This window comes from Falco cherrug, chromosome 8 (assembly GCF_023634085.1).
Source record: "Falco cherrug isolate bFalChe1 chromosome 8, bFalChe1.pri, whole genome shotgun sequence".
Taxonomy (NCBI): domain Eukaryota; kingdom Metazoa; phylum Chordata; class Aves; order Falconiformes; family Falconidae; genus Falco; species Falco cherrug.
In genome coordinates, this window is record NC_073704.1 from 56,058,397 (window position 1) to 56,086,329 (window position 27,933).

General features: G+C 39.5%; 1 protein-coding gene across 9 annotated transcripts in view; it reads left to right on the forward strand.

Moving 5' to 3' along the window:
* Positions 1–27,933, forward strand: part of EBF1 (EBF transcription factor 1) — a 283,091-nt gene that overhangs the window by 127,601 nt on the left and 127,557 nt on the right. The gene's annotated exons all lie outside the window — the stretch shown is intronic.

Consider the following 27,933-nt stretch of genomic DNA (forward strand, 5'->3'; position numbering starts at 1 on the left):
GAAAGTGTAAATTTCAGCTTTAAGTAGGTGTGTGTTGTTGCCTGTGGATCTTTCCCTGCCCACCCCCCTCTCACCCCCCTGCCTTCCTTTCAGAGAGTGGGTAATGGCATGACTGTATTTTGGAGAAGGCTATCATGACCAAACTAGTACTTATCACCCCAGTGCACTGTCCCTTTAAATAAAGCATGCGGAGTTCACTTTCTGAAGTTCATTAGCTTGTGTTATCAATAATTTAGGATAATATTCCAGTGGTGCCTAAGTGCCTGGACCACCTTATTTTCCCTGTCAGCTTTCTCATACCCTAGCAGTCCAGTGAACTTGATAAGTGTCCCATCATCCTGTTAATCAAATTACTTATGAACCAAAATTGACAGTTTTCATTAATTATAAAGGATTATTCTAATTGCAATTCAAATTTATTCATTTAGAACAGACGGCATTCAGTAATATTTCAGGAAATTTGCATATTAAATGGAGAGGGTCTTCCATTAAGTATGGTAATGTATGCATATTTCCTTATTTTTAACTTCTGGGCCATATGCACTGCTGCTACTTCAGCAGGTGAAAAACCAGAACGTGCTTAATTTGTTCAACAAACACAGGGGCCATCACACATCTTTTGGCACTAACCACCATTGTCCTTCTTCCTTTTTATTCCTCCCTCTCTCACTGCCAAAATAACTTGTATCCTTCGAAGAAACTTTTGATAAGCCTGTTTTTAAATAAACAGATAAATTATTACATTTTTTTTTCTTTTAAATGGTAGGCACAGCTGGTTGGGGTTGATTGAAATGTTTTGCCATCGAAGCTGTGTTCATTAATTTCTTCAAGATGCTGAAGCAGGCATTAAGGATGCCTGCTGGAGTCCTTCCCAGTGTCATGTGGAACAGCGAGGGGGCTAATCGTCAGCCTTGTAACATCAACTGGTTACCCCCCTCGTGCGATATGAACCTTTCCCCTCCAGTGAAAAATGAACCCGTCTGAGACAAAAGCACAAACTATGCATGCATTGAGACAATGTCATTATTCAAACCTATATAAGGCTGTGCTCCCAGATAATTAAGAATCATATCTTCATGATATTAATAAGTACCTACCTTAAATCTATTGCTAAAGTTACATGCAGGTATATTTGTATCTGTCCCTTTATTGATGGTGTTCTAGATTATGAATATGAAAGCTAGTGCATAGGATACTTACGTGATTGACTTTCAAACTGTTAAATTGCTTCCGCACCTAACGTGAAAACTGTGGTGTCATGCATCACATGATCCAGATAGCAATTGTTTAGTTAACATACCCAGAAATTATTGCCATCTTGTCTTAATGATTTTAGTAAAACATCTGTCAACTCATTCATCTTAAAAAAATAAAACCAAAATATTTTCTTGGAGAAATACGTTGCTTCAAAACAAGGAAAATGAGCAAATTACTTTTATTTTCAAGAGTGAAATGAAAATCTTTGGTGTTTCTACTTGCAATTTTTTTTTTTGTGGATGCATTTGCTTCAGGCTGTTTACATATCATGTTAAATCATTTTTTAAACTGCCATATTGATTGAAAGTTACTCTTAATAGCAGTGTGGAAATGACAAGTGTGCTTTTCGAGCAGAAAGTGAAATTCAGATGAAAGGAATGTGTACTGCAAATGTTAATTATCCTGTGTTACCCTTCTTCTGCACTTCTTTTTGGAGTCGGGGAAAACACCAGGTAGAAAAGCATCTTGTGCATGAGCATAAATGCATTTTTAGGACAAAGTTTAAAGCACATGCTTAAATACTTTGCTGCAGTGGGATCACAGGCAGGAAATGAAAATAGTATTGAAAAACTATTAACTTTGATTTTCTACATAAACTCTGAAATTCACAAGGGGCTATATTGTCTTTGTAAGAGTTCTTTATTATTGGTGAGGTATCTAACAGAGGTGTTTTCAGGGATAAGGGGGGTTGCTGGATAGAGAGAGACATGGAAAAAAAAATACTTCAACCCATTTGAGAGCCTGCAGGAAGCTTTTAAGTTACCAGTACAGTGTATGGACTCGACTGTTTTTGGAGAAGTTTGGCCATCCTGTGAAATACTCTTCAGTGCTGGCCAGTTGCCCTGTGGCAGACTTAGGGTTCTGTAAAGAAACCTCAGATTTTGTTGGCGCTTCTGCTGTGTCAGTCCATCTGTGGGGGAGGAGGCATCTTCAGCTTTGGCATGAGACTTGCTAGGAGAGCGTGGGCTCTGAAACACGGTGTCTTGAACCCAGGGGTAGGGGTTATTCTTTATATCGTGTACATGGGTGAGTGCCTCGCCATATGTGAAATCCATGTGCCATGTAATTTTTCCTGGGTTTTTTTTGTGGCTACTGTGCACTCCTTGGTAGCGCATTCAGTCTACCTGTGTGGGAAGTTCAACACAACAGGTTTACAACATGCATGCAGAGCAACTTCATTGCAGGATCAACAATTTCAGCATGTTGGTCCTTGTGAACTTAGACCTGTGCATGCACTGTTTATCTGTCCCAGACTATCAGATTGCAACATATACAGTCTTGGCCTTATCCACAGTTCCCTAGGCCAAATGCTCTTTCTGATCAGTTTTGTCAGGACTTATTTGCCTTTTCTAAATGCACAAAGGAGATGGCATCAGCATTGTGCAACACTCATCTCTGCTCGAGTTTTGTGCATGCTGGGTCCTTCTTGGGTGGTAAGCCCAACTTTCTGGCTGTACATGTGTGTGTGGAAATACCCAGACAAAAAAAAAAAATATCTTTCTTTAGACTGGTGTGACAAACTCCCTTCAGCCAAAAATTCCTAAAATGTAGTAGGTCTCGCTGAACTTCTCAGTTTACTTGATCTGAAAAATCATTGAAAAACTGTATCCCTGATCAGCATTTGCGAAATTTCAACTGAATAGTTATGGTTGTTGTATAGACAGTTGACCATGCTTTTCAAATAACAGATCTGTTGAAAATATTCCCTTCCTTTATGTTTGTATTCTGATTATGCTCTTGATATTTGCTAATGTATTCAGAATTAATTTAACTGAAAGTCTGCAGGCTTGGAAAGCACATGATTTTAGTATTTGTCTCCTGGCTGCCAGTTTTTTCTCTGTACTTACGAGGCGTTTCTAAATTGTCCCATGTCTTTACACTTTCTAGGCCAAAGGTGGATTTCCCTATTTAATCAGGGAAAAAAATATTAATAAAAATCATAGCTTAAATGTGCTGTTATCTCAAGGCAATATGGACTTCTATTCTTGTGTTAGTTACATGCCTTTTTCTTCTCATCCCCTGCTTCTCTAAATGTAGTCTTTTTTTTTTTTTGTTTTGTTTTTTTTCATGATGTGTATATAAAACTTCTGAATGTAGCAGAAGGTAGGTATCCTGCTACTAGTGTAGTAGGATAGATGGAAACAGCCAGGAAAATTCGGTATTCATGTTGTTTCATTTTCTCAGAAACTGAAAATCTTGCATGCCCCACACCTTGGCATTTTTGAGTGTGACTTAGGTCAAACTTTTCAGAATTTTTTTTAGGTTGTGTGAGTTTTTGAAAAGTCAGGAGAATATATATAAAATTTGATTATAATGGAAAGGTTTTTTTCAATTAGCTATATTTAGACAGTAACAGTTTGTACCCCAGAACTTCCAGGATTTACATGCTACACCACAAACTGTCTTAGGCTTTTAATTAAAAGAGCAGATGTTTTTTGAAAGAAATATGTAAGCCGTTGCTGATGTATACCTTTTACAGAAGCCAGGCTTTTGGCCTTGCAGCCAAGATGATATTTTATTCTGTACACTCTATAAAGACCAGAAATACTCTTGATACTTGACTTTTGATGCAGTAGACTTCTGCATTATATATGTCCCTGTATGCATCTAGTGAGTGGACCATTCAGAAGAAGAGGGGCTGTGTCCATGCATAGCGGTGCATATAAGTTACGGTATTAGCTGTGTATCAGCAGAGGTCCAAATTGTGATAGGGCTCCACAGCTGTTCTGGCGTGCCAGAATTTTAGAACTTAGTAAGGTACAAAACCAACACATGAAGCTGGTGGAAATGCCAGCATGTGCCTTATTTTGCCTTAAGAATTGGAGCCTCTCTGATTAATGTCTGAAGAAAACTCTTGCCTGCTCCATTTTTTTGTTTTCTGTACATTAGAAAGTGGTACGTAAAATGAATAGGTCTTGAGAAAGCAAATTTGGATTCTCAAATGAGGAACAAGACCTTCTTCACACTCATACACCCATTCACATGTTATATGCTAAGACCTGAGACCATTTGTTCTAAGAAATATTTAAAGATATGGGAAAATTACCAGGTATTGCTGAGATTAGTCAGAAAGTACATATTAATACATTTTTTATTATGAAAAGGAAATCATATTTAAATAAAATATATGGTTTTTAAAAAGTCATATCTGCCTCAGTGATTAAACATACACATCTTTACTCCTCTAATTTCATCAAGGTAGCTCAAGCTCACAGGACTTTTTGAGACCAGTGCTAAGAAGCAGAGTGACAGCAAGAGTTTCTCATTTTGCCTTTGCCTTTCCCTTAATTCCTATTCTTCTCCTGCCCCATCCTTTTCCCTTCTCTTTCTTTTATAGTTTCTTTTTCTTTTTTTTTTTTCATTAATTATTGGCAAATGGTTGTGTACAAAACACACATCTGAGCAAAATGTGTGGGGATGATATTTTGAATCTTTAGTTACTACATTTATGACACAGCAAATTCTGCATTTCTAATTCAGACCCTGAATCTATATAGTCTTACATGTTACTGACATCAGTGTGTATGGAAATGGAGAAAAGATTCTAGATATGCACATGTACGTGTGTGTGCTTGCTTCAGGTATTCTGCCAAACCAAAGCTCTGTCTATGGGATTTGGGTAGGAAAATCCTTGCTTACCTGTGTGCAATCTGATTATTCACTGAAGCTTAGGTTGTTTGAGCCTATTTTTAACATGAAGCATCACAACTCATTTTACAAGTCATTAAAATAAGCCAGGCCTTTCTAAAGTCTTGGTTTAGGTTTTTGTGCTGTTTTGTGGGCAGCACACTATCTTGAAACACGGACATTTGTTGATAAAATGATTTTCCTGGCTATGTAAGCATTGTAGAGTATTTCGGTGAAGAAGAGTCTTGTGGTGTAGGGTTACTAGATGGGGTCTTGGGAGAGTGCCTTGCTCCAGCATAGATTTCTAGTGCATTTTCGGAGAAGCCATTTCACATCTCTGAGTTCTGACTCTTAAAGCCCTGCTTGTAGGTTATGTACCTCTCCATCCTCCACCCTGACTATCTAGATGTTAAGTTCTTTTTGAAAAGAATTGTCTGTACTTGTGTTTTTGCATGACGCTGTGAGATTTGACTATTGTTTGCAGTGACTGTAGGTTCTTCTGTGTCACCCTGAGTGGTGCCAACGCTAACTGAGGCGCAAGAGCTGAAATTTGGACCGCTAGTTGTTGCATTGGTGCAACATAGCAGGTGACACATTAGAGGGCACAACTTTTTGGGTATGTTTAACTGTTCAGTGTCATGTATGACAAGAAGCATCATGTTTCACTTTGTCATTTGGTTTGCTGCTACTGATGAGTTTTCTTTCCTAATGTGGCATAATATTAATGTTTCTGCCTGACAACTTCCAAGCCTGAGGGTCAGAGCTCATGTTTCACCACATGAGACACCCGGCTATAAATCTTTTTAAATAATACAGAAGGCAAGATGGGGTCACTGCAGAAAAAGCCAGCCAGTCTGAACGAAGTGGCATTGATGCATGGAAGAAAGCGAGCAGATTTGGTTGGCACTGGATAGGCACTGTTTTGAGGAAGTTTTTCTTATGGAAGGATTTTATGGCTGTTTTTCTGCTGAAAAACTCCTAGTCTTAATTTCAGTCTGTTACAAAGTTTATTGTCAGCTTGACGGTGCCCCTTTATTATTATTTTCAGTGTTCAGAATATGAAAAGCATGGTATAGGATATTCATGCATGTATTATGGCCACTGCCTGTAATTGCTACAAGCTGGTTGCAAGCAATAGATTGCTGGCAGCTGAAAAGCAAATGCATGAAATAGCCGCATGTTATTTTTTTTAATAGAAAAATTGAAAGGAAAAATTTGCATCTATTGCATTAGTAAGTATGGTAGAAGCTAATTCCATACAGTGTCTGTGGATGCAAAACTGTCATAGATTGGATCTTCTGTTTGTGCAGCAGTTTCAGGATTTGAACCACAGATTGATAAAAGATCTGTATTTTCTCACTTTCCACTATGTGTATTTATACTGCTTCTTATCTCTGCAAGATGGATGTAATATGTACCTGTCCTTAATATCATCTGAGCAGTACATGGCAGGTTTTGCTATGTTAGATGTTTGCTTTCGGGATCTACACAAGACCATGGGGACCAAGTAACGCATAAACCCACCAATGCACTTTTAAATTATTATTTTTTTTCTTTTTTCTCAGGTAGTGGCTTTATGACTATATATTCTTCTAGATAAATGGAAATCGTTGGTTCCTCTTTTTGTAGTAACAATAGAAATGACCATCTTTTCATAGCATTATTGCTATTATTTCATGGCATATTCCATATATATGGAACACAATAATGAAAAAAAAGAACCACGTTCTTTAATAGAAGCCATTGTATTTGATGCTAAGCGTGTCATGGAGGCTATCTGGCTTTTGTCCTCCTCTGTTAAGGAAAGTTGTAGTACTTAGAACTAATGGCTGAGTTACGTGAATTTTTCAGACAAATGGCACTTAAAACTTCCTAGGACAAAACTGCCTTTTTCTGTTCTTATATGCACACACATCGTTGCATTTTAATGCCACTTCTTTATATGTGCTTTCGTCCTCTGTAATTTTCTGAAAGTGACTGGGTGCATGAGTCAATCTTTCAAGCTCTCTCCACCAGTGCCACATCTTCCCAGACAATACTCCAGGGAAAGCAGCCTGCAGTATCAGTTGTCTTTGTCGTTTAGATGACCATCAGTCAACCTGTGCCTTTTCCTGCTGGGTGCAACAAATCCCAGGTAGCTAGCACCTGTAAAAAATCTTTGTTGAAGAGAAAGAGAAATTCATTGACAGGAAACAGCATAGGAAGCTTATGAGGCAGCACGATGGTAGGAACATGGTGGCTTGAAGAGAATGCTTGTTTTATAAAAGGAAAATGGAGAAATAGGATGGAGCACAAAGATGAGAAAAATAGACTGATAGCTAACAGCTTTAGTTAATTGTTACTGTAATATGTTTTGGCTTGTGGATAAGGAGAGGTGCTGTTCTATCATCTTCAAGTGTGGCTAAGGAAAGCATGACATCCTAATTTTGGAACAAGTCAAGCAAGGAAAAAGGGCTGTCAAACTAAAGTACAGGAGGGGAGAATGGTAGACAGCACTCGGTAATTCTTGTGTGCTTGCTTTGCTGGCCTGGGACCCAAAAGCAATGTCACTCAAGTAGCTACACAGAGTGGGTGCTGTGGATGAAAGGGCATCAAAACAATATCTTTGCTCTAAAATTCTAAAGCACTTGGCTTTATTTTAATGTCTCTCATCCCATCATTTCTTGCCTCTTCTCTTTCTTTCTTTTTAATGGGAGGTGACTGCCTCATCAGGAGCAGGCTCTGAGCTAGGTTGTTGTAGTTTGGGTCTTGACCCTGTGATCTTTTCCTGTATGGAATGCCGTATGTCCCAAAAGCATCTCGGAAAAAACCCAGATGGTGAGTCCTAAGCTGGTACATAACAGTGCATGGGACGCAGTTTGGATAATGAGGGGATGCAGAGCTCTTGCCTTTAGTTTGGGTTTTTGGTCTCTTTCTGGTTGGTCTCTTACTTAGAATATCAATCATAATAGTTTCACATGTAAAGGAAGTATTAGCATAATCTTTTTAATGGAAAACAACACTTAAAACCTAGTTATTTATTATTATGATCATCTCTTGTTCTAACTTATTTCTGAAGATGAAATGAGAAACTTTCATGAAAGCAATTCCTTTCCCCCTTACCCCATTTACTCAAATTAATTAACACTACGACAATGCCATTTTCTGAATACACACTTAATAACCTTTGGAGAATAGATTAGTCTAATATTATTTACTTACAAAGATCAGTTTTGATAAGATTTTAAATGCAAACAGTCTTGCTTGTAATCAACAATTCCTGCTATTCCGAATTTTTGCATCTTCAACTAAAACATCTATTACACAGGCCACCTGTGGTGATAAGTGAATCTTGTCTGTGAAATTATTTTAAACACTCTCAATTCACTAAAAATGTGTATTTATTCTCTGCATTTGTAAGCTGCACATATCATTCCTCCCTCCCCCATACTTGGTTGCTCTGTAATATCAAATTACTTCTAAACCATTTGTGTATGTCTGCTTTAGAAAAAGAAGTACATAACTGGAGGTTGCCTTTTTGTCTTCTCCATCTCTTTTTTTCTTCTCCTTTACAGCACTTTATGTATTTCATAGTGCAGGTGGCAATAAACACCAAGCTGGTGTAGAGCTCCTAAGGCATATGTTGTAGGTGGGGTAGTGAAGATCTCATTTAGGACTTAGTCTGAAATGAAGCATGAAAGAGCTCTCGATGGGTGGAAGTGGTCATTAGAGGTGTGACTGCTAAAAAGTAAAACAGCAGTCTGCAATGATATGGGAAAATCTGGATTCCATGGGTGTCAATGCTGTGCATTTCTGCTGGTGGGAGAGGGAATTTTTGCCAGAAGGTGCAGTTGGTAACACTTCTGGGTTTTGCTGTGTTGGTGCTCTGGGAGTATATGGCATGGCTTTACTTGCCATCATCCCCAGATCATCGCCCTGAAGTGAGCAGGCCCCGTGCTCACCCTGTACCCTAACCTTCTGGACCCAGATCTTGTTAGCTGGGCTGATAAGATGAACCCTTTGCAGCAAGAGCTGTTGTCTGAACTGAGAATTTGGGTGGGACTAGCTGATTGTTGTGGGAATGAAGAAAAGAGGTTAGCCGAGAGTTTCTCTTTGCTTTGTCACTGAGGACTTGCCACACTGTTATCCCCAGCTGCTGAAAGTGCTTGATCTATACATGCCTTCTGGTCTTGCAGTCCCGTCTGTGTTCACACTGATGGTGGTGGGTGCATGCTGAAAGATGACAATTCCTATGTGCAGGCAGCCCTCCAAAAGGCCAATGTGTGTGTGGCAGTGGCCTGGCCTCTTTCAGTACAAGTGAAAAAATGGTTTTATAGTTGTTTAATAAAGCAGGAGACAAATGTTGCCCCTGTGCAAAGAGGCTGAATTACATACTTCATGAACCAAATTAGTATCACAATGCTTTGCTTTATTCAAGAGGTGATATGCATTTACAGGCCCATTTTTCAGCAAGATAAATATGACATACGCCAAGATTTCCCTGAAGTAAATAGTGTAAATAATAAAAGACTCTGCCAAGGAAAGCTGAGAAATGACTTAATCCTCACCCATTTATACTAATGCCAAAATGCCACTGACCAAATTGTAGAACAAACTGCCCATTTAATCAGCTCTCCCTGATATTACAGAACATGCTGTCTTCATTTCTAATGATATTCAGTATTCTTTCATTTAGTTATTAAGTCTTTGACTTTAAATGTGTACCCAGGCTGGCCTATTTGATGATGCTGGAGTACTGCTTTATTTGTGGATGTTTTTTGACGGTTAACTTTTTTGGGTTAAAAATGTGAATTATTTTACCCTTTAAAAGCAACAACCTTCTATTAAAGGAGTTGTTGTACCTAGATATTTTTTTTTCCATATTTTTATTTCTGCTTTGTTAAATCCTTTTCTTCTCTCTCCAGCACCCAGGGCCTGCGAGCCTGGGCAGAAATGATTAAAAGACTGTGTAAACATGTAGGATGGGATTTTCAAAAGTGTTGAATATTGGCCTAACTGGGGAGCATTGCCATTGAACAGTTATGTGAATGCTGAGTGCTTTTGAAAATCCCACTCTTAAAGTATCAGTGTTTTAACAGAGAACCTCCTTTGACACGGTTGCTCATCACAGGGCACACTCTGCATGTGTGACATCTTTAGTTACTGACAGTCAAGCCTGTAACAATGAGACATGGTCTTTGTTGGAACCCCACTGTGATTTGCTTTTAAAATAGTCTAATAAGGGGATTGGAAAGCTGAATGTGGAGAACTTTAGATGGCAATTTGGGATTTAATCGGGAGAAGGGTGATTGCCTTTGGTTTCCAGCCACTAACTTTTGTGGCTTGAGTTAAGCCTTTAGAGGTTGAGGAAAGACAGCCAACAGAAGGCAGTCAGCTCCTTTTAGGATTGGAGCATGAGCTCTGACCAGAATAGGAATAATTTGCTTCCCAGGAGGAGCTGTAATTTAAACTATGTCCAGAAAATCAGGATTACCTTCAGAAAACTGTTTGCTTATATGCTGTGGAAATGTTCTTATTGGTAAAGAGTTTACCTGATTGAAGAGTTGGGGAATTGAATTTATATTCATATCAAAGTGTTAATATAACCTATATTTTTCAACTAATCAGTTCTTTTCTCAGTGACATGGAAACATCTCCTCATGCACTCACACAGCTCTGGAGAGGCCCAGTGCCAGCTGACAAAGAGAACTCAGTTAGTATAATGTACTCAGTTAGTATATATCATAATATAATGTCTCTCAACCTGTTTGTGTGCCAGGGAGGACCACACACATGAGCAAGAAAAAGATGTGCTTGCTCCTAATGTCTTGTGGTGTAAATAAACAGAAGCGATACGGAGGTCAGGAGCACTATAATGGTATAAATCTGTATAAAAATAGAAGTGGGCTTTGTCATGTATCACAGATTAAGAAAAAAAAAAATCAGTCCTTCATTACCCATAACTGTGAAAAAATAACTGAATTTGGAGATGGGTTATCTTAAATGTGTTCTGTGTCTGGTTTTGGAAAGGCAGGAAAGGCCCTTTGCAATATCAGCATGTGCTGAACTGAAGTTTTGATGCTACTGTGAGTAGAATGGTGTTCTTCGCTTGGCATCTGATTTCTGAGATCCTCTCTAGTGAAGAGTGATTTTTTTCTTTTTTTTTTTTTGTAGTTGTTGATTTTTTTTTTTCCTGGAGACTGAAGTAAATGAAAATAAACATGGTATACCAGCAGAACAAGTAGTCCTAATAGATGCTTATTTCCCTCTGAATCCTCTTATCTTCTGTTTGTAAACAGAGCTGAACATAGTTCTGTGCAAACATTTCACAGTAGGTGTCTTCTGACAACTTAGCAATTTTTCTAACCTAATGAATAAATGACTGTTCTACCTGGTATAATTCAGGAATGTAAGTTTTGTTTGTTATTGTAGATAATGGGCTTGTGCTGGAGAAAACATGATTAAATGCAGTCCTTTTCCTGGAAAGCTTATAAGTTAGCTCCTTCTGTGTTCCTACATTGGGTTCTTTATGCTGGTGCAGAAGACTTTCAATTTGAATGTAGTATCAGACTGCCAGATCAGGGCCCAGGAACTTGCAAGGTAAAGCCAGGTGCAGGACCCAGTAAAAAGAGAGGAATTCTCTTGTCCCCTCAAATTTGTGTTCTCACCTTTCTGTAGAAACTTGGTCTGGAGTTTGGAGGAGGTGATCTAGGAAAAATTGAAGCAATGTGAGATTTCCTCTCTTCCACTTCAGAAGCCATGCTTTATATCACAATAGTATGGATGAGGGATGCTCCATACAGTAACATCTCTGAAAAAAGGGCAAATTGCATGTGGCTGAATTTGCATCTTCAACATTCTATGTAACAACATTATGTCAGTTAGTGCTGGTAGTTGCAATTGGACTTCATTCATTCATGAAACACCTGTAGCACCAAGGGTGGTAGGTTCTGTTCTACAGAAGCCCTGTAAATGCTGCGCAGATAGATGCAGGTGCTTTTATCTGCAGGGCTGGGATTAAGACCTTGCAGTAAACTACAAAATACAAATAAATTTTGTATTGGTAGCATTTGCACAAGTGATCTGTTAAATACTTGTCAGATATGGAGTATTTGCTTGTGTTAAAATATTTCTGTGATGCAGATATCTGCTTGTGTTCCTGGAAACAAACACTACTCAGTGCATTGTGTTTTGAGGCAGGTATCTCCGGCTTGACCACAAAATCTGTAGGCTTTGGTTCTTATTGGCTCAGAGTGCATCAGGTGTGTGAGCTGGTCACTGAAAACCAGTATGCTTGGATAGCTTCTCATGGGATGCAGCGAGGCGAGCAGATTTCTATCCCTTGCTGCTGGAAAGAGTCATGCATCACTACCCCAGGAACATCACTAAAGATTTTTGCAGAGGGGTGGTTGTGGGGAGGCGTGTGGGACAGAGCCATTCTCCTAAATCAAAAAGTTGAGGTGCAGAATGTGTGCTGTGTCTACAGTAGCTTTGGTCCATAAATACAGAAATGGCCGTGATTTCGGTGGCCTCAGATTTGTCTGAATTTCAGTGGAATCAGCTAGAACTCAGGGTATGTATACATTTTTCTGAGGTCTTTCCTCAAAAACGAGAGAGACTTTCACTTGAAATAATGAAAAATAATTTTCATTGCACACACAGATGTATGTACACAGATGTGCTCATTCACACCCAGATTCTTAGAAATATAGGCTAAGATAACTTTTCTGCATCATCTTGCTGCTTTCTTTCTTGTTGTATCTCTTAAGGAGTTTGTAGCACTGTTCCACCACAAAACCCAATGAATTAAATAAGCCCCCCTAAAAAGACAGAGGCAACATAAAACATCTGTGCACTAGTTTTCTGGAAATCTAAACGTGATCATCAACATAAAATGCTAATAAGTTTCATAGCCATATTTTGGTCATTTTCCTAATTCTACATCCAGATATCCTTGAGTCTATTTATAATGAACATCTTTTCTTGTATTTTTTTTGTAGTGACACATGCCTCCAATCACGGGAGATATGTTAGCAGAACTCTGAAGGACACACAATGTCTGTAACATTTCTCAGATAATATTGTCATATACTTGGAGCAGCAGGCCCATTTTGAAACAGTAATTTGGTCCCTAAAGAGCTCTTTAGCCTCTGCCTTGCCTGCCCACCCTGGCCAAGCTGTCGAAGAGAGCAGCCCAAGATAGATGGTCTGGATTTGTGTAGAGTAATTTAAAGCATCCTGCTTTTTTTTTTCTGCTTCGTTTTCTTTCTTGGTGGAGAATTTGCTTGGGAATATACTTTATCTGCAGCATTGCTTGCTTATACAGACATATACAGCTCGTTGATTTTTTTTTTTTTTTTATTTTGTCTTACTCTTACTAAAACCTTTATTAGAATGCAGATGAACCCTGACCTCAGCTGAGGATTAAGTGAACAGATTCTTTAAGTAATAAATCTAAAGGCATATTACAAGCAAGGAAAAGGGATTTCCCTTGTGTTTTTGGATTTATAAGTGCCAGAGGCTAAACAACTTACAAGGGCTCTAAGATTGCTCCTTTTTTCTAACCTGGGACATGTTCTAATATTGTGACATAGCGAAGAATTAAGCTGGCTTACTAAGTAGAAAACATGTAGAGTAATTGAAAATGCATCATACAGACAGGAATGCTCAATGCAACAATGTCCTGTTACAAAGATTACACTGATTTATAGGGGATGTCTTAACTTCTAATCCCCGGGATGCAAGATCGCATCGACCATGTATTTTTTCATAAGCAGCAAAATAAAAAAGGTGGTTAATAATATATATGATAGAGATTGGAAATGAGCGAGAGGGGGCTGGGGGAGCATTGACTCTCATGTTAGAAAAAATTAACAGTGCCAATATTTTTGTTAGGTTTTTGTGTTTGTCTCATCAGGGAAGTGCAGCTATTTTGTGTTTTGTAGCTGAGAGAAGTAACCAAATGGAGCAAGAATGAATTAGGGCTAAATATTGTTTGGTATAAGCTGTTCTGAAGAGCTCAGAGAGGAAATGGCTGGGGGTGGAGGAGGGAGAAGAGGTCACATGGACCATAGATGTAAAGCAGGGTGTGGAAACAGCTGGAGCTTGAAGCATCGTGTCTTGAAATCAAAAGAGAAGATGGTGAAAACAGTTATTTTCTTTTGACCGTCCAAAGGGGAAGGCTTCAGGGAGAACAATGGTACTGCTCTGCAGAGCTAACGTCACTGATGCTGACCTCACCCTAGACAAGTTCAAGGACCTCTTCTCCCCCATTAACCATATTCAGATAATCACACATACTCCTTCCTGATCCGTTCATTTTCTTCCAGCTGTTGGTTCCTGCTGTGGGTCTCTGATCAGTCTTTTGTCTTCTCATTCGGTAACACCTCTTCGAAGATCTGCTGGAACTTCTTCTCTTTGGAATCAGTCCTTTATCCTTTTCTTCCTGCTTCTTATTCTCCACTTTGGGTTGCTTCATCAAGTTCACATTTTTGTCTGCTTCATCTTTGCCAAGAGAACACAATTCTATTATTTCAGCCTTCTTCCTTATGTTGAAATTTTCTGCCTGCTGTGTCCCTTGTGACTGCATTTCCCAGGTTGCCGAATGCCCTCCTTTCACATTAGGGCAAATTTTCCTCAGTCTCTGAGTCAAGTAGTAGGGGATTCGTTCTCAGATTGATAGGGGCAACTCTTACATCTCTAAGTGAGTGGAAAGGGATGCAAAGGTTTTTGCTGGAGTTTGCCAGGTACTTGAAACAAAAGTTCGTAGAAGCGTATAGTGTCCTAGTTAGCTCGACATTTAACTCAAAAGCCTAAAGGGGGCATCGTGACTGACAGCATTGTTTATGTTCTACTGCTTGTCATTTACACAGCTTGAAGCCATCGCCTTTGCTTTCCTACTTGTGGCCAGTTTTGCTGCATCTTCTCCTGGTACAAGCGCTTTCTTCCCGTGCCAAAACCCATGGCATATCAGGAATGGAAAATTTACAGGCAGCATAAAAGACATGGAACTTGAATGGCAAAGAAGATGACAGAAAACCTTTTGTGTTACAAGTATTAAAATCCTTGCTATGCTTTTAGTTTTATTGGTGATGGGTTTGCTTTGTTTTGGGGTTTTTGGTTGGTGCAGATTCCCCTGACTCTTCCTACTTTGTTACGTCACACTACAGCGTGGTGTGAGAGGAAATTAGAGAGATTAATTTCTGAATGTTGACGTTATGCAGAGGATTCATTTTGAAGTGAAGAATATTTGGATATTTGTGTTTACTGAAGGCTGAATAGAGTGGCCATAATGCTACATCGAACGTTTATGTATTTTGGAAGAAATGATAATTTTTGAAGTTGCAGTGTAGGGAGGCAAATGAGTAACAGGAGTTGGTACATTGTAGTTCAATGCCTGCAAAAATGTATGGCCCATTCAGGGAAGGTGCTGTGGCTTTTGTCCCCATCTTGTGGCTGTCCAGATAAGGCATTTGCAAGTCTTAATCTTCTGAGTCGAGCTGTGCAAGGTCCCACTGTTGGCTCTGAAGAACCTGTCTCCAAGCCTTGCTGTCAGCCAAAGAGGAATTAGTTGTGTGTGTTCTCATGTAATCAATATGCTAAGCATAAAAAAGGGCAACAGAAATGAGCAAGAGAATTAAAAAACTGGTAAGGAAACCTGAAGGCTGCCAAGTGGCAGCTGAGACTGCAAAATGAAATAGAGGGAAGTTTTAAAATTGTATAAGCACAGCTGGTAAAGGAACTTCCTACTTAGAAAAGCCCAAAGTCCCCACAGTCAGAAATATTTCACATCCAAGGGAAGAAGCTTTAAGGATGAAGTAGAGTCCTCTGACAGATGACAAGGAATTTCTTGACAGAAGACCAGGAGGTTGCTATAAAGTTTTGAAAGACTCCTTTGCCCCTCACAGCTGACAAAAGAAAATCCTAGAGAGATGCCATTGACTGATATGCTTCAGCTATACATTCAGTAACAAGAAATAGGAAGGACTTTTGCAAGTCGTGGAAAGAGTAGGTGAAGCTTTGGACAAGTCAGATCGTGTCCCTGAAGTCTAAAGGGTGAAAATACTTTGAAGTTGCTCATTTATCATAACCCAGAAAAAGGAGCTCTGGGTGACTGCACCCTGCAAGCTCTGAAATCTGCAGCAGGGAAACGCTCGCAACAGTCTTCATAGGAAAACCAGGAAAACCGAGTTGGAGTTTGGAGAAGGAAGCAGGGGAATGCATTAGGGAACAACTGTGAATCTCAGCACAAGGCTCTGGAGTAGCCAGAGACCTGTAACTCAGAGACAGTACTTGGATGCTGTTCCCCATCTGCTCCAGGTGAGATGTTATCAATGACAAATTTGTGCTTAGACAAATTTAGCCTCTCCTTTCCTCTTTGTGCTGCTTGGAAGAAGTTGGTGATGTCTAGGTCCAAGCCAGGTGGCATCTCTGTTGACATTGTTGTCTCCCCACCTGATGGACGGTAGACTATGCAGTTCGATCATGAAGGCATTGTTATCCCCTTCCCTGCCTTGGCTGTATTATTAAATATAAGGCAGCAGCTAAAAGGTAATGAATGGATTTTGACCTCTGTGTAGAGGGATCCAAATCCAACAAAATGGTCAAGAATACATACAAGGTAGCAGTTAAGAGTGGAGATAAGCCAAGAACTTCATGTTTATAGAGATGAACTTTAATTATCTCTTTGCATAAGAAACTAATCTACAGAGCTGTGCATTAGATAGCTGTTGACATCATGGTCAAGAACAAATAGCTAAAAATTCTTCTCAGTAGCTCAAGACAGAGTGGAATAACTCATGGTAACTCACAAACCTAATTATCTTTATTTGTGATGCAAAACTGGGAGTAAGTGCGAGGCTGTCAAGATGGTGGGATCAAGGGGATCAAATTCAAATAGCACAAGTAAATAAAGGAGCATCCCTTACTGTATTACAGGAGGGAAATGGAAAGTAACCAAGATTAGTAAAATCCCTTCCTTGATAAACTCTGGACTCCAGGGGCTGTCAAACTACATTTTACAAGAACTTGTCTTCTGTGCACCTACCCTTCACTCAGCATCTTTGCATTCATTGGCAATTTTGCAATGGCCATATTGTAATTTTTGAAATATTGTATTTGGTTTTGTTTGTAAATGCCTAGCAGTTAAGTTCATGTTTGAGAGAAGGGATGACATTTTAAGAAAAACATTTGTTTTATTCTCCCAATACTTAGAAAATGAAATCTTGCAGAACCAAATTTAAAAATACTTACTAAAAAGAGTTGTGTGAGCAAAACATTTGCCAATATGATTTCACTTTCCAGCATCCTAATCAGAAGAAATAAGTGAAGGAAGTAGGTATCTTTGTGGTGACGAGAGGCAGGAGGTGGGAAGAGGGATATTCAGGATTGTGGAATGATTCATGTATGAGAAGAGACTGTAGAGACCAGGAATCTTTAGGATGGAAAAGAGATGAATGAAGGTAGATATATCAAGACTATCAAATTATCAATGGGAGTATGGAATGAGTATTCACAATTCCCAACACAGGGAGTAAAAATTTCCCTGTTAATCGATCAGATAGCAGGTTTAACACAAACAGAGGAAGTACTTTTTCACACAATGCATAATTAAATTGTGGAACACATTGCAACAGGATGTTGTGGACGTCAAATCTGTAAATGACTTCAAAGAGATAGAAGTTTAAGGAGGATAAATCTGACAAAGCCTATTAAATATGAGGGCTAAGGGAGCCCTGAAACTTTCATTGCTGGATGCTTGGGGAGCACAGTCGGATATGCTGTCCGTGTTCCTGTTTTCTCCTTTCACATAGCTAGTGTGGCCACTTTTGGGACAGATGCTTGGCTTGGCATCTGCCTTTATGGAAGAAAGTATTTTGTGGATATTATGCTTTGAAAGACTTCAAGAAAAGCCCTGCTTCTGGAGGGAGTTGCAGATCTGAAATCCTTTTTGTCTCCTTGGGATCTTGAATCTGTCAGGTTGGGAATGTTACAACCCAGGGTGCTCTAACACTAGCTCCCTCCAGAATAATGAGATTGAATATAAAATCAGAAGATTTTTAAATATAGAAATACTAGTTTCTTTCTATTTACAGTCTTGTATGATGGTCAGCAAAGGGTTCGTTTTGCAGTAAGTCAGCTAATGAAAACTGTCTGTGTCTGTGAACTGTTCCCTGGAGGAGATGGGCCCCAAAATGCACAGTATGCCAGTTGGGGTTGATTGAGGGTACGTGAATGAATAGAGACATGGATAAGTATGTTGTTGTGACTTATTTGTGAAGTAGCATATAATGTCTTTAGCAAAAATCAGGATGCTAAATAACATTTCTATACACAGTAGAAACCAGTTCCTGTTCTTGGACATCCTCACTGTACATAGGCAGTAAAAGACAGACAACAGTGGGGAAGAAGAGAACAGAGAGAGGCACAACTAGATAAAGTGATTAGCCGAAACTCACACAATGGATCAGTGGCAAAGCCAAAAAACAAGCCCAGGGTTTCTGGGGCACAGCTGATGGGATCATATGCTACACAAATCCATTACAGAGAGATGTTGTAGCTTTGTGGTCTAAGCTGTAAGTTCAGTGTTCATCCACACAAAAAAATACAATGTATGGAAGGTTGAGTGTATTTTAAAAGTGCTTCTTTTATTCTTACAGCAACTGGAAAGTATGGCAATCCACCCTGAAATAGTAACTATCAATATATGATGCCTTTTGCAGCTCTCTTTCCTGATCAAATAAATAATTTGTAAGGTTTTGATGACAAAAGGATGTATCCTCTGCTCAGCTATCACCTGCCAGCACTGCTCTGTGCAATCTGATTTAGAGATTTAAGCATAGAAATCGTCCTTTCTGCTGTTTCCCCTGGAAACAGGGAGCCCAGCGGAGAGGTTAATCATTTGGGTTTGCAATTCATAGTCGGCAAAACCCAAAATAATTCCCCATCTTCCGAGTTTAAAAACATGCTGCTAAACTTTAAACTTTCAAAGGCAGTGTTGTTTGGTCCCTCATATTGTTTAAAAGTAAGTAATTCAAGACAATAGTTATATACTCAGAAGAATGTGCATTAAATATGATGAAGCTCTCTTTGCTTTGCTGTGGTAAGGCATATATGGGAAAGAGGATAAATAATCCATACCTTCTCCTTGGGTTTGTTGTATGTTCTGTATAGAAATAGCTGAGCCCCAACACACCAGTTTCCCAGTATAGGGAATATATCCCATTATAAGTGAATACATTGTGAGTGGAGAGTGAGCTGGGAACTGAGGCATCTTAGTCCAGAAATGGGTATTGGGCATGAGGAGCACTGGATAGCCCAGTGCCCCCATACTGTGGGCTGCTGTCAACATTTTGAAAACAATGTTTTGTTGTGGGTGGGTACAGCTCAATCCTGTTTGTGGGAGCATGTAAAATCTGGACTGTGCGGGCGGTGTCACACTGCACCCACCCAACTCACTGGGTGAGTGTTCTGATCAGAAAGGGTTTTCTGTCTGTGAGGGTGAAATGAAAAAGAGGGGAAGAAAAGGAGCAAGGGAAGGAGATGGGAAACTGGTGAGGAAACTGTCAAGTGGTGGGTGGCAGAGGAGTAAATTCATTGGTTTCACAGAGTTAATGGACCACTGCTCGTAATGGATCACTGCTAGAATACCTTCTGACCATATGAGCTATAGCTAAAGTTCAGGTTACTATAGGAGGTGGATTGCATGTTCTTCATTGAGAATAACCACCTATACCCTGAACACCATGCAGAGAATATATCTTACAAGTCTAAGGCTAGTAACTTTTTTTTATGTCTCCACTTTTCTACCAGCCTGTTGCAACATATGCAACACATGATATGTAAGCACGTGAACTTGCAGTATCCAGGCATGAGGATGAAGTCATAGCTTTAATGCAACTTCTGTATGCCTTGACTGTGTGGGATTAAGTAAGGCCAGTCATAAAGTGCTGGGTGCTGCATGCTACTTTTCCAGCTAGTTGCAAAAGCTCTTAATAAATAAAAAAAAAATCTTTAAAACAATGATAAAAGCAGAGGGTTATATAAAAAAAAAAAAAAAAGGCAAACCTTTCCTCTTATGTCTTGACCGTTGGGGTCAAAACCCAGTAGGCTGAATTGGAGACATTATTATAATTTCCATTATTAGGCATCTGAGGGAGCCATGACTATAAGCATATTTTCCTGGGCTTTCAGTAGTGTTCAGATATATTGTAATATTTCCTGCAGGAAAATAGGGGTAATTGCTGTCACTGTACTCTGGGGGCTAACATTCTCAAAAGATATAAGTAGTCACTGCAAAGGGATTGTACCTGAAATGAATTTGACCCATAATGTATTGCAAAAATACTATATGCATCTTGGGATCTCAGCACTCTGCATGCTTTGTTGGTGGGTCAATTAAAAGGCTGTAATTTAGGGTCTTCATGAAAGTCTTTGGGAATAGGGAAGTCTGAATACAGTAATGAAAATCCATAAGGGTATCTTCACGGTGTGTATGTGTATTTGTGCATTTGTATCTCTAGTCTTTGTATAAATAAGAACTTAATATCACATTTCTGTGAGATGTCTAGAAGTTAGATAAAAATATGCACATAGTATGTGCACACATGCACACACATACAGAATATACACATGCACACGTGCATGCATGCACACCCCGCCCCCCACACCTCTGTGTTAATGAGCTTTTTCTCTGGAGAGGACAAGTCGAAAGGAGACAGTCCTTCCAGCCAAAAAAATCAATTGCTTCTTCATGAATTATTGAGATGTTTGCCATCAGTTTCTTTTTTTTTTTTTAAAAAAAAGTCATTGTTCGATGTTTTGTTCCCAGCACACTCTTTGCTTTTACCTTGTGATATCATGACATGAAGACACAAATTCTTACATGTAAAAGTTTCCATTCTTTTAATGACATGTATATTGCAGTATTTGAATATCTTTTTCTTCTCTCAAGTGTTAGCTGTATTTCTGCACATATGCATTCCTCACATATAGCAACTGTCATCCTCTTCCCAGCACTTAGCTAGGGAAGGGACGCTGCAAGTAAAAAAAAAAAAAAAAATAGCAAAAATACTATTTTTTTTTCTGCCAAGTGCAGTATTGATGTACTGCTGCTCAGAAACTGAATCAAAGCTCTTCTGCTGAACTGCGAGACACCACTAAACGAACACTTTTGCCTCTTGTGTAAATAGATAGATTAATGACGTTAAGTGAAAGCCAAGCCTGCTGAAATCTAGCTTCCTTATGGTGCTTTGAATTTCCTTTTTTTTGATAAATGAACCAATCTGGCAATAAAATCCTTGCACAGTAGGTTAATAATGTCATAGCTGTACTGTGAAATAGTAATGTTTGTACTATCTCTTTGCAAACAATAATCCTTTGAAGCCTGATGAATCTATTTTCAACCAACTTGTCTGTTTGCTGGTACACAGAGGTTCCCCTTTGAAAATACAGCTTAGAAGATATTTAAAACCTGGGAGACAATAGGCTAAGGAAGAGGGACAGTGGTTTAAAAGGCAGAAGTTGGGTGAATACTCTTCATTTCTACTTCACTTTCTTTTCTGTGTCTCCTTTAATAGCTTTGTAAGAATTCTAAGAAAGGTTTCCTTGCTACTTCTTCTAGCCACGGACTACTGCCCCTCTTGTTTGCTGCAACATTCAGTTTTTACTTACAAAAGTAGCTTTTCCCCTCAATCACTTGTGAAGAGAACTGGAAAAGTAGTGGCTGAATGTAATCAGAAACTTTGCTTGCTAAATCAGGTTTCGAAATTGAGCTGGCTTTGGAGGGCAGCTTTCTCGTTGTGGCACCATTTTTTTTGTTGTACTCTGGGAGGAACTCTTATTTGTATTTCTATGTAGTTGGTCATATTTATATATCAACAAGAATATCTGGACACAGTGAACTAATTTCCCAGCAGGAGTTTTTGTTGCAACTTTACAAGAAACTTCAAATGTGGGCACATCTGAATTAAAATGGCTTTGTGTAAAAAGAAACTGCACAGGCTGTGAGAGCAAGTGGTTCTCACACAAATTAATCAAGTAAAAAGGGGAATGATCTGTGCAGGCAGATCCTCTGCCTGGAGAGCATTTGTCAGCGTTCATATGCAGGGTGAGGAGCTTTCAGCCCTTCCCTCGGCAAACAGAGGTGTCAGAATCAGCCCTCAACTCCCCTGTCATCTGACCTTGCAGAGATCTAACAGTGCTCATTGCACAGAAACACTGACCTGAATTCCGTAGTGGCCAGACACCCACTTCCCATTTAAGAGATAAAGACCGCTAGCAGGAAGGGGATCGTAGGAAAGAAATTGGGTGATTGTGGAGCAGGGCAGTGAGGTCCTTTCTTAAACACCCTAGGCCTGTGTATTGTCTGCTTACAGACCTTTCCCCCATCCTCTCTCCTGAAAGATCAGCTTCCTAATGGTTTGCATGAGTCAAGGTGGTATTCCCCAAACAAGGAGTAGAAACAGCACCCTGTGGTTTAGGTGACCAACCAGTTTGGCCAAATTCAGCATTAGACACTCACCATACCTCTCAGCAGAGACAGGCAAACAGACCTCTAAAGGTGGTCCTTTTGCAAACAAAAAGACCAACTTGATTGCAGTAAATAATTCTGTTGTCTTCAGCCCTCATAAGTGCATCAGGGTAAGAGCAGCACTGGATTTGGTGCTGAAGGGGCATAATGGACTGGCAGCAACTGGGAGAGGAAAGGAATCATGAAAAACCAAAGTCTGCCATCAAATGGTTAGCAAAGGGCCAATTGTTCTATTTACAAGAGCTTTCCTGCCTGGAGGAGCAGGGAAAAAAAAAAAAGTATCAAGACAAGCATTTCCTCCCTGTAATGATAAGGAGCTATTGCCTGCAGCGTTCAGACTACACGGTTTCACAGATGTTTAAAAAAAAACAAACCAGCCGACAGCCTCTCTCTACCTTAACTATAGCAGCAGCACAATTGTCTGTCAGTCTTTGTACAAAGCAGAGTGGAAATATTGCCCTCCTCTTTCTTTAAGTCCCAGGGACTTAGTAAAATTAACACTAAATGTTTTAAAAGAAACCCTATCAAAAATCACTGATGATTTCAAGTTATTATTGAGCATGGGTGTCTGAGTAGCTTGGGGCAGTGCACATAAACTTGACAAACAGGGTACTTTAGTGCTGCCTGCCCAGATCCACATAATAGGGCAATGAAGCTTTTATTCATTCAAAGAAAGGTTGAGTTTGATTGGCAGGTCAGCCTGCCTGAACACCACAGTCTCTCTTCCCTAACACTTCACTGCTATCAATTACAGTTTTGAATGTGAATTGTTTCTAATGTAAAATAATGCCAACCTCTGCCTCTAACCTCAGGCCAGAAAGCTCTCTTGTGTTTTTTTGTTTTGGTTGGTTTTTTGTTTTTTTTTTTTTTTATTATTATTCATATTCACTGACTGCCTGAGGACTCTGTTTCTGCTTTGTGTTTTCTCAGTCTCTCACCAAAGTGCTGCCATCAGAAGCTGGATTCATGCACAGCACATTATTTTCATTGTATCTATGATATCATTGGTGAGCAAAATTAGAGTGATAATACCCCCCTTCAGTTGCCACAGTAGTACTGTTCGGTTTTGTAAACATGCAGGTTCAGAGACATAATTCATAATAAAGTTATAATCCATTACAAGCAAGCATGACTCTGAAATTGCTTGATTTTTATCTGGCAGTTGACTTAAATCTGTTTGCAAAACTTGCCTGATTGAAGAGAATGCAGATCTTATTTAAATCAGGTGATTTGGTTCAGCTGCCATCTGTTGGCCGGTTCATTATTATGATTCTGCAGTTACAGTGGTTACCTGTCTTCGTTTATTTCAGTAAAACAGAAATTACATTTAGTAAATAGTGGGGTTGTTATGTAATGTCTCTTACCCCAGGGAACCGGTTTTATGTGTACACAGGTATAACTTCAACACAAAATCTCCTTTCTATGCTGGATCACCATTCATGCTGCAAGATGCATTTCCTGTTGTTTTGTGACAATCCTCAAAAATGAGTTACTTTGCTGACTTACAAAAATGCTACGTGTGTTGCGTTGCGGTAGGTGAGAAAGGCCCTGCAGGATGCCATTTTTGAATGGGCTCACAGTGTGGGACATGTGGGTTTAGGACCCTCTGAATGTTGCAGTCTCTTGTAGGGACTTATTTTATAGTATCAGATGCTATTTTTTTCTGCTTCTTCATATGGTCTATGTCGCCTCAGTGAGGACTTAACTGTGTTCATTTATCCAATTTCACAAAAGCTTCTATTCCAACTGAAGTCCCATTTTGCTGTTGTTTACCTGATTTTCATCAGCATTTTCCCTCTCTCGTGTCTGTGGCTTGTCTCTCCTGCTCCATTATGGAATCCATATAACACTGTGTGCATTCTGCCTCCAGTGACATCACTTCAGGCTTTCACCCATCGCATCCATTAATATCTCGATCGGGATATACAGGAAAGACCTACCTTTGCTCTTTCATCTCTCCTGAGACAGCCACTCTGCAGAGTAACCTAGAAACAAGCCATCCCTTTTGGATCCAATTGCTTACAAAAATACCAGTTTCAGGATGGAACGCTGCTTTCAATAATAGCTTTTTTAATCAAATACATTCAAACATGGTTTTAACACTTATTTAATTTTATGGTGTGATGTTTTACTTGCAGTCTGTGGTGAAAAAGGGTCTGTTACTTTAGAAAAAGAAGTGGATGAAAGTGTTATATGATACTTTGGATGACATAGCTGGAGACACCCCTTGCTCCCGGCGGTTTTATGTTTTCCTTGTGGGCTCTCTCCTGCTATCTGAGATTTCTCCATTAGCTCCAAGGATAGGGTGGTCTGAGAGCTTGAAACAGGAAAACCTGAAGTCTGTGGGATTTTTTCCTGTTATCAAGTTTCACTCGACTATGGCATACATCACAGTGGCCAGCAGGATGTCTGAGGAAATGACAGATTTCCCACCATATTGTGTACTTCTATCATGCCTTACATAAGGTGATTTTGATATTCCAGGTGCAATTTCTAGTGTTTCACAGCATGCTGGGTTTTTATTTTGATTTCAGATTAAAACAAACTTCAGAATTGCAGGCTTTGAAGTCAAACAAAAATTCTGAATTTTGACCAGCTAGATGTTCTGAAAAACTCATAGTCTATTAGCGTATTCCTGGACGACTGGTAATTTTTATACCCACTTAGCAGTTTGGGCTGTGGAGATCAAGCATCACATGGTCCATTTTCTGTGTTACACCAGTTTTAGAACAGACTAACTCGACATTTTGCATAGGGAATTCCTGATTTGCAAGTTCAGGCAAACAGACCACTTTCACAGCAAATACGTTATGTAGTGTTGGTGCAAATAAATGCGTGCCTGGCTCTGCTCCTCAGTAACTGCCTTGTGAGGCTCAGACCTTTGGAGTCTGAATTCAGAGTGTGTGAAAAGGAAGCTATGAGAGATGCCACCTACTCCAACTCGTCCTCCACTTTCCAAACAAACATATGGCACAAACACATTGTAAATAAAGATGACTTCAGACACAGCTCTTTTCATGGGTGAATGAGTTACGCTGGGTGTTTTACTGGCAAGCGAAACGTTACTTGGATTCCACATTTGAATACTTGATCTGTTAGCATTACTGGATACTTTTATTCCCGTGTATTGATATAAAGTCTCTACTGCAAACAAGCAGTTAGCGAACTGGAAGGCAGCATTCGTGGGAGATGGTGATGCACAGTTAGCAGCTGACAGAGTCTGGGTTTGCTTTAGTCGGGTACTGCAGCGGCAAGTTTATGTTCTCTCCTGTATGGCTCCAGGACAGTGTTTATGTACCATCTCACTCTATCTAACAGTCACCAGAAACCATTATTGCTGCTGCAGGCAATGGCAATTTGGCAATGCCTGTGCTCTCGTTGCTGTAATAAAGCATTGGCATTATCCAGCATTATGGGGAGGATCATGTTTACCTTCACTAGAGTATGAAGTGGTTAAGGCCGTAATTCAGGAAAGCAATTGAGCATTTAATGTAAATCCATCATTGTTCTGCACATACTGAAGCATGTTAAACTTTGACTTTAATGAGACTTGACCAAGTGTTTGAAGGTCTATATGTATTTAAGATCAGCTGATGCCATGAAGACTGTTTAGCTGGACTTTATGCATAGTATGGATAAACACAAGTTTAATATCAAATGATGGAAGATGCCATGCTAATCAAACTTTTTTGGCAGACCACTCTTTTGACTTTTGTTTTCATTAAGTCTGTTGCAATTCATAGTGCATACTTCTTTTCTTTTGGAAGGAACACACAAAGAATTGAATAATTTAGCTTATAATTTTATGAGGCACAAATATTTTTGAATAGTCAGCAGAATCTTTCCTCAGTTGTTTGGAAGCTTAAGGCGTTTAGAAATTTCTTCCTTAGAGATAAATAAGCTGTCAATTCATGATGAAGAAAATCAAACTTGTACTGTTGATTTTGGCTGTGGTATTTGCAAAAGTATGAGAGAAATTTTTGCAGTCGTAGAGGACTCCATGTGTTAGCATTTAGCTTTCCAATGCCACATTGTGCCTCTGATAGCATTTCTAAAAGGTAAACAGAAATGTCAAAATAATGAAAATAAGAAATTAACCATTGAGATTTTTTTGAGTTAGAAATCAAATCTATATTGCAAATTAATAGAAAGCCAGATCAAGTTCCAAAAGCTGCTTATTACACCAGTTGCCTCTTTTCCTTTCCCCTTCTTCTGAAGGCCTTTTTCAGACTTCACCAGATTTAGATTGTGAAATGTCTAAACAGAGGTTCTAAACAGAAACCTGGGAGGTATAGAAAGTACGCCAAGAGCAAATTAGTTTACTTAGTTCATGACTTTAATACACCCTTGCAATTAGCAGAGTATTTCCTTTGGACTTGTGGTATTAAGGTATGCGTTTCTGTTCATGATATTTTTTTTTTTATTTATTTGCTGTCTTTAAATGAGAAAAAACCAAACTCCACAGTTCTGCTTTGCTGGATCCATATGTACCAGCATTTTGATCATGTTCAAGTTAGATTGACTCACAATTCAGCATCTCTAAATGCACGGGCAGGTGAGAGAGAAAAGGCTGAGGTAGGAAGTGGTTGCAAACAAAGCAGAATTAGGCTGTGAAACACCTCCCCCAGTACACCAGTTTCTCATGGACATACATGCTGAGGGATGCGTATTTTCCAGGTTCTTCTGCTGAGGAAGATGCACCTATTTGATGGATAAGATATTATACTTATGGCAATAAAGGTTGCTGAAGGCACCGATCCCCTTAGAGGCTGCATCTTCCCTTACAGATATCCTAACAGATGCTTCATACCTCTGCGATCTCCCAGCTTCCTTGAACTAACTTCACTTTCTTCTCAGTGCCAAACCTTCTAGAAACAGCTTCAGTTCAAACTACGTCTTCCAGAGCTGCCTGTATGCCTGTCTCTTCCCTCCCTGGAAAACAACTGCAACCCACCTAGTAGCTGCCAAATTGGCACCCACAATTGCAGTATCTTGACCCAGTATGACACAACCCCTCTTCCTCAGATACCAGTCCTGCCCACAAACCCCCCACAATGGCAGCTTGACCCTGGCTGACACAATTGCCCCTTGCGTTTGCCAAACCCACAAAATTATAGGGGTTATGCAGGAAAAGGCAGTGAGATGGGTGAGTTCGTGCTCTCTGTGCTGTCTGTGACACTGTGACCCTATTCATGGGCACATCCTTGCAGGAGGACTCGGCAGCCTGTCTGCAATGCATCGTTTTAAATTGTAGCCTTAAAAGATCCTTTTTTAGATGCAAATGAAAGACTCAATTAGAGTTTTAAAAAAGGGGGGGGGGGGATGGGGGCAAAAATGTATTAAGATTGGTAAGAAACATCTGATGCTACCTCCTTAGCCCTATTGTTTTTCTGTTTTCAGTCTTAATCTTTATTTCTCAAGCATGTGTGTAGACTGCTCTGCACCCAAAACCAGCCTCATCAGTTATATTCACACATGTGAAATCTTCAAACTATTGAAGATCTGTTTATATTTGGCATAGAAGAGTTATCTTATGGTTA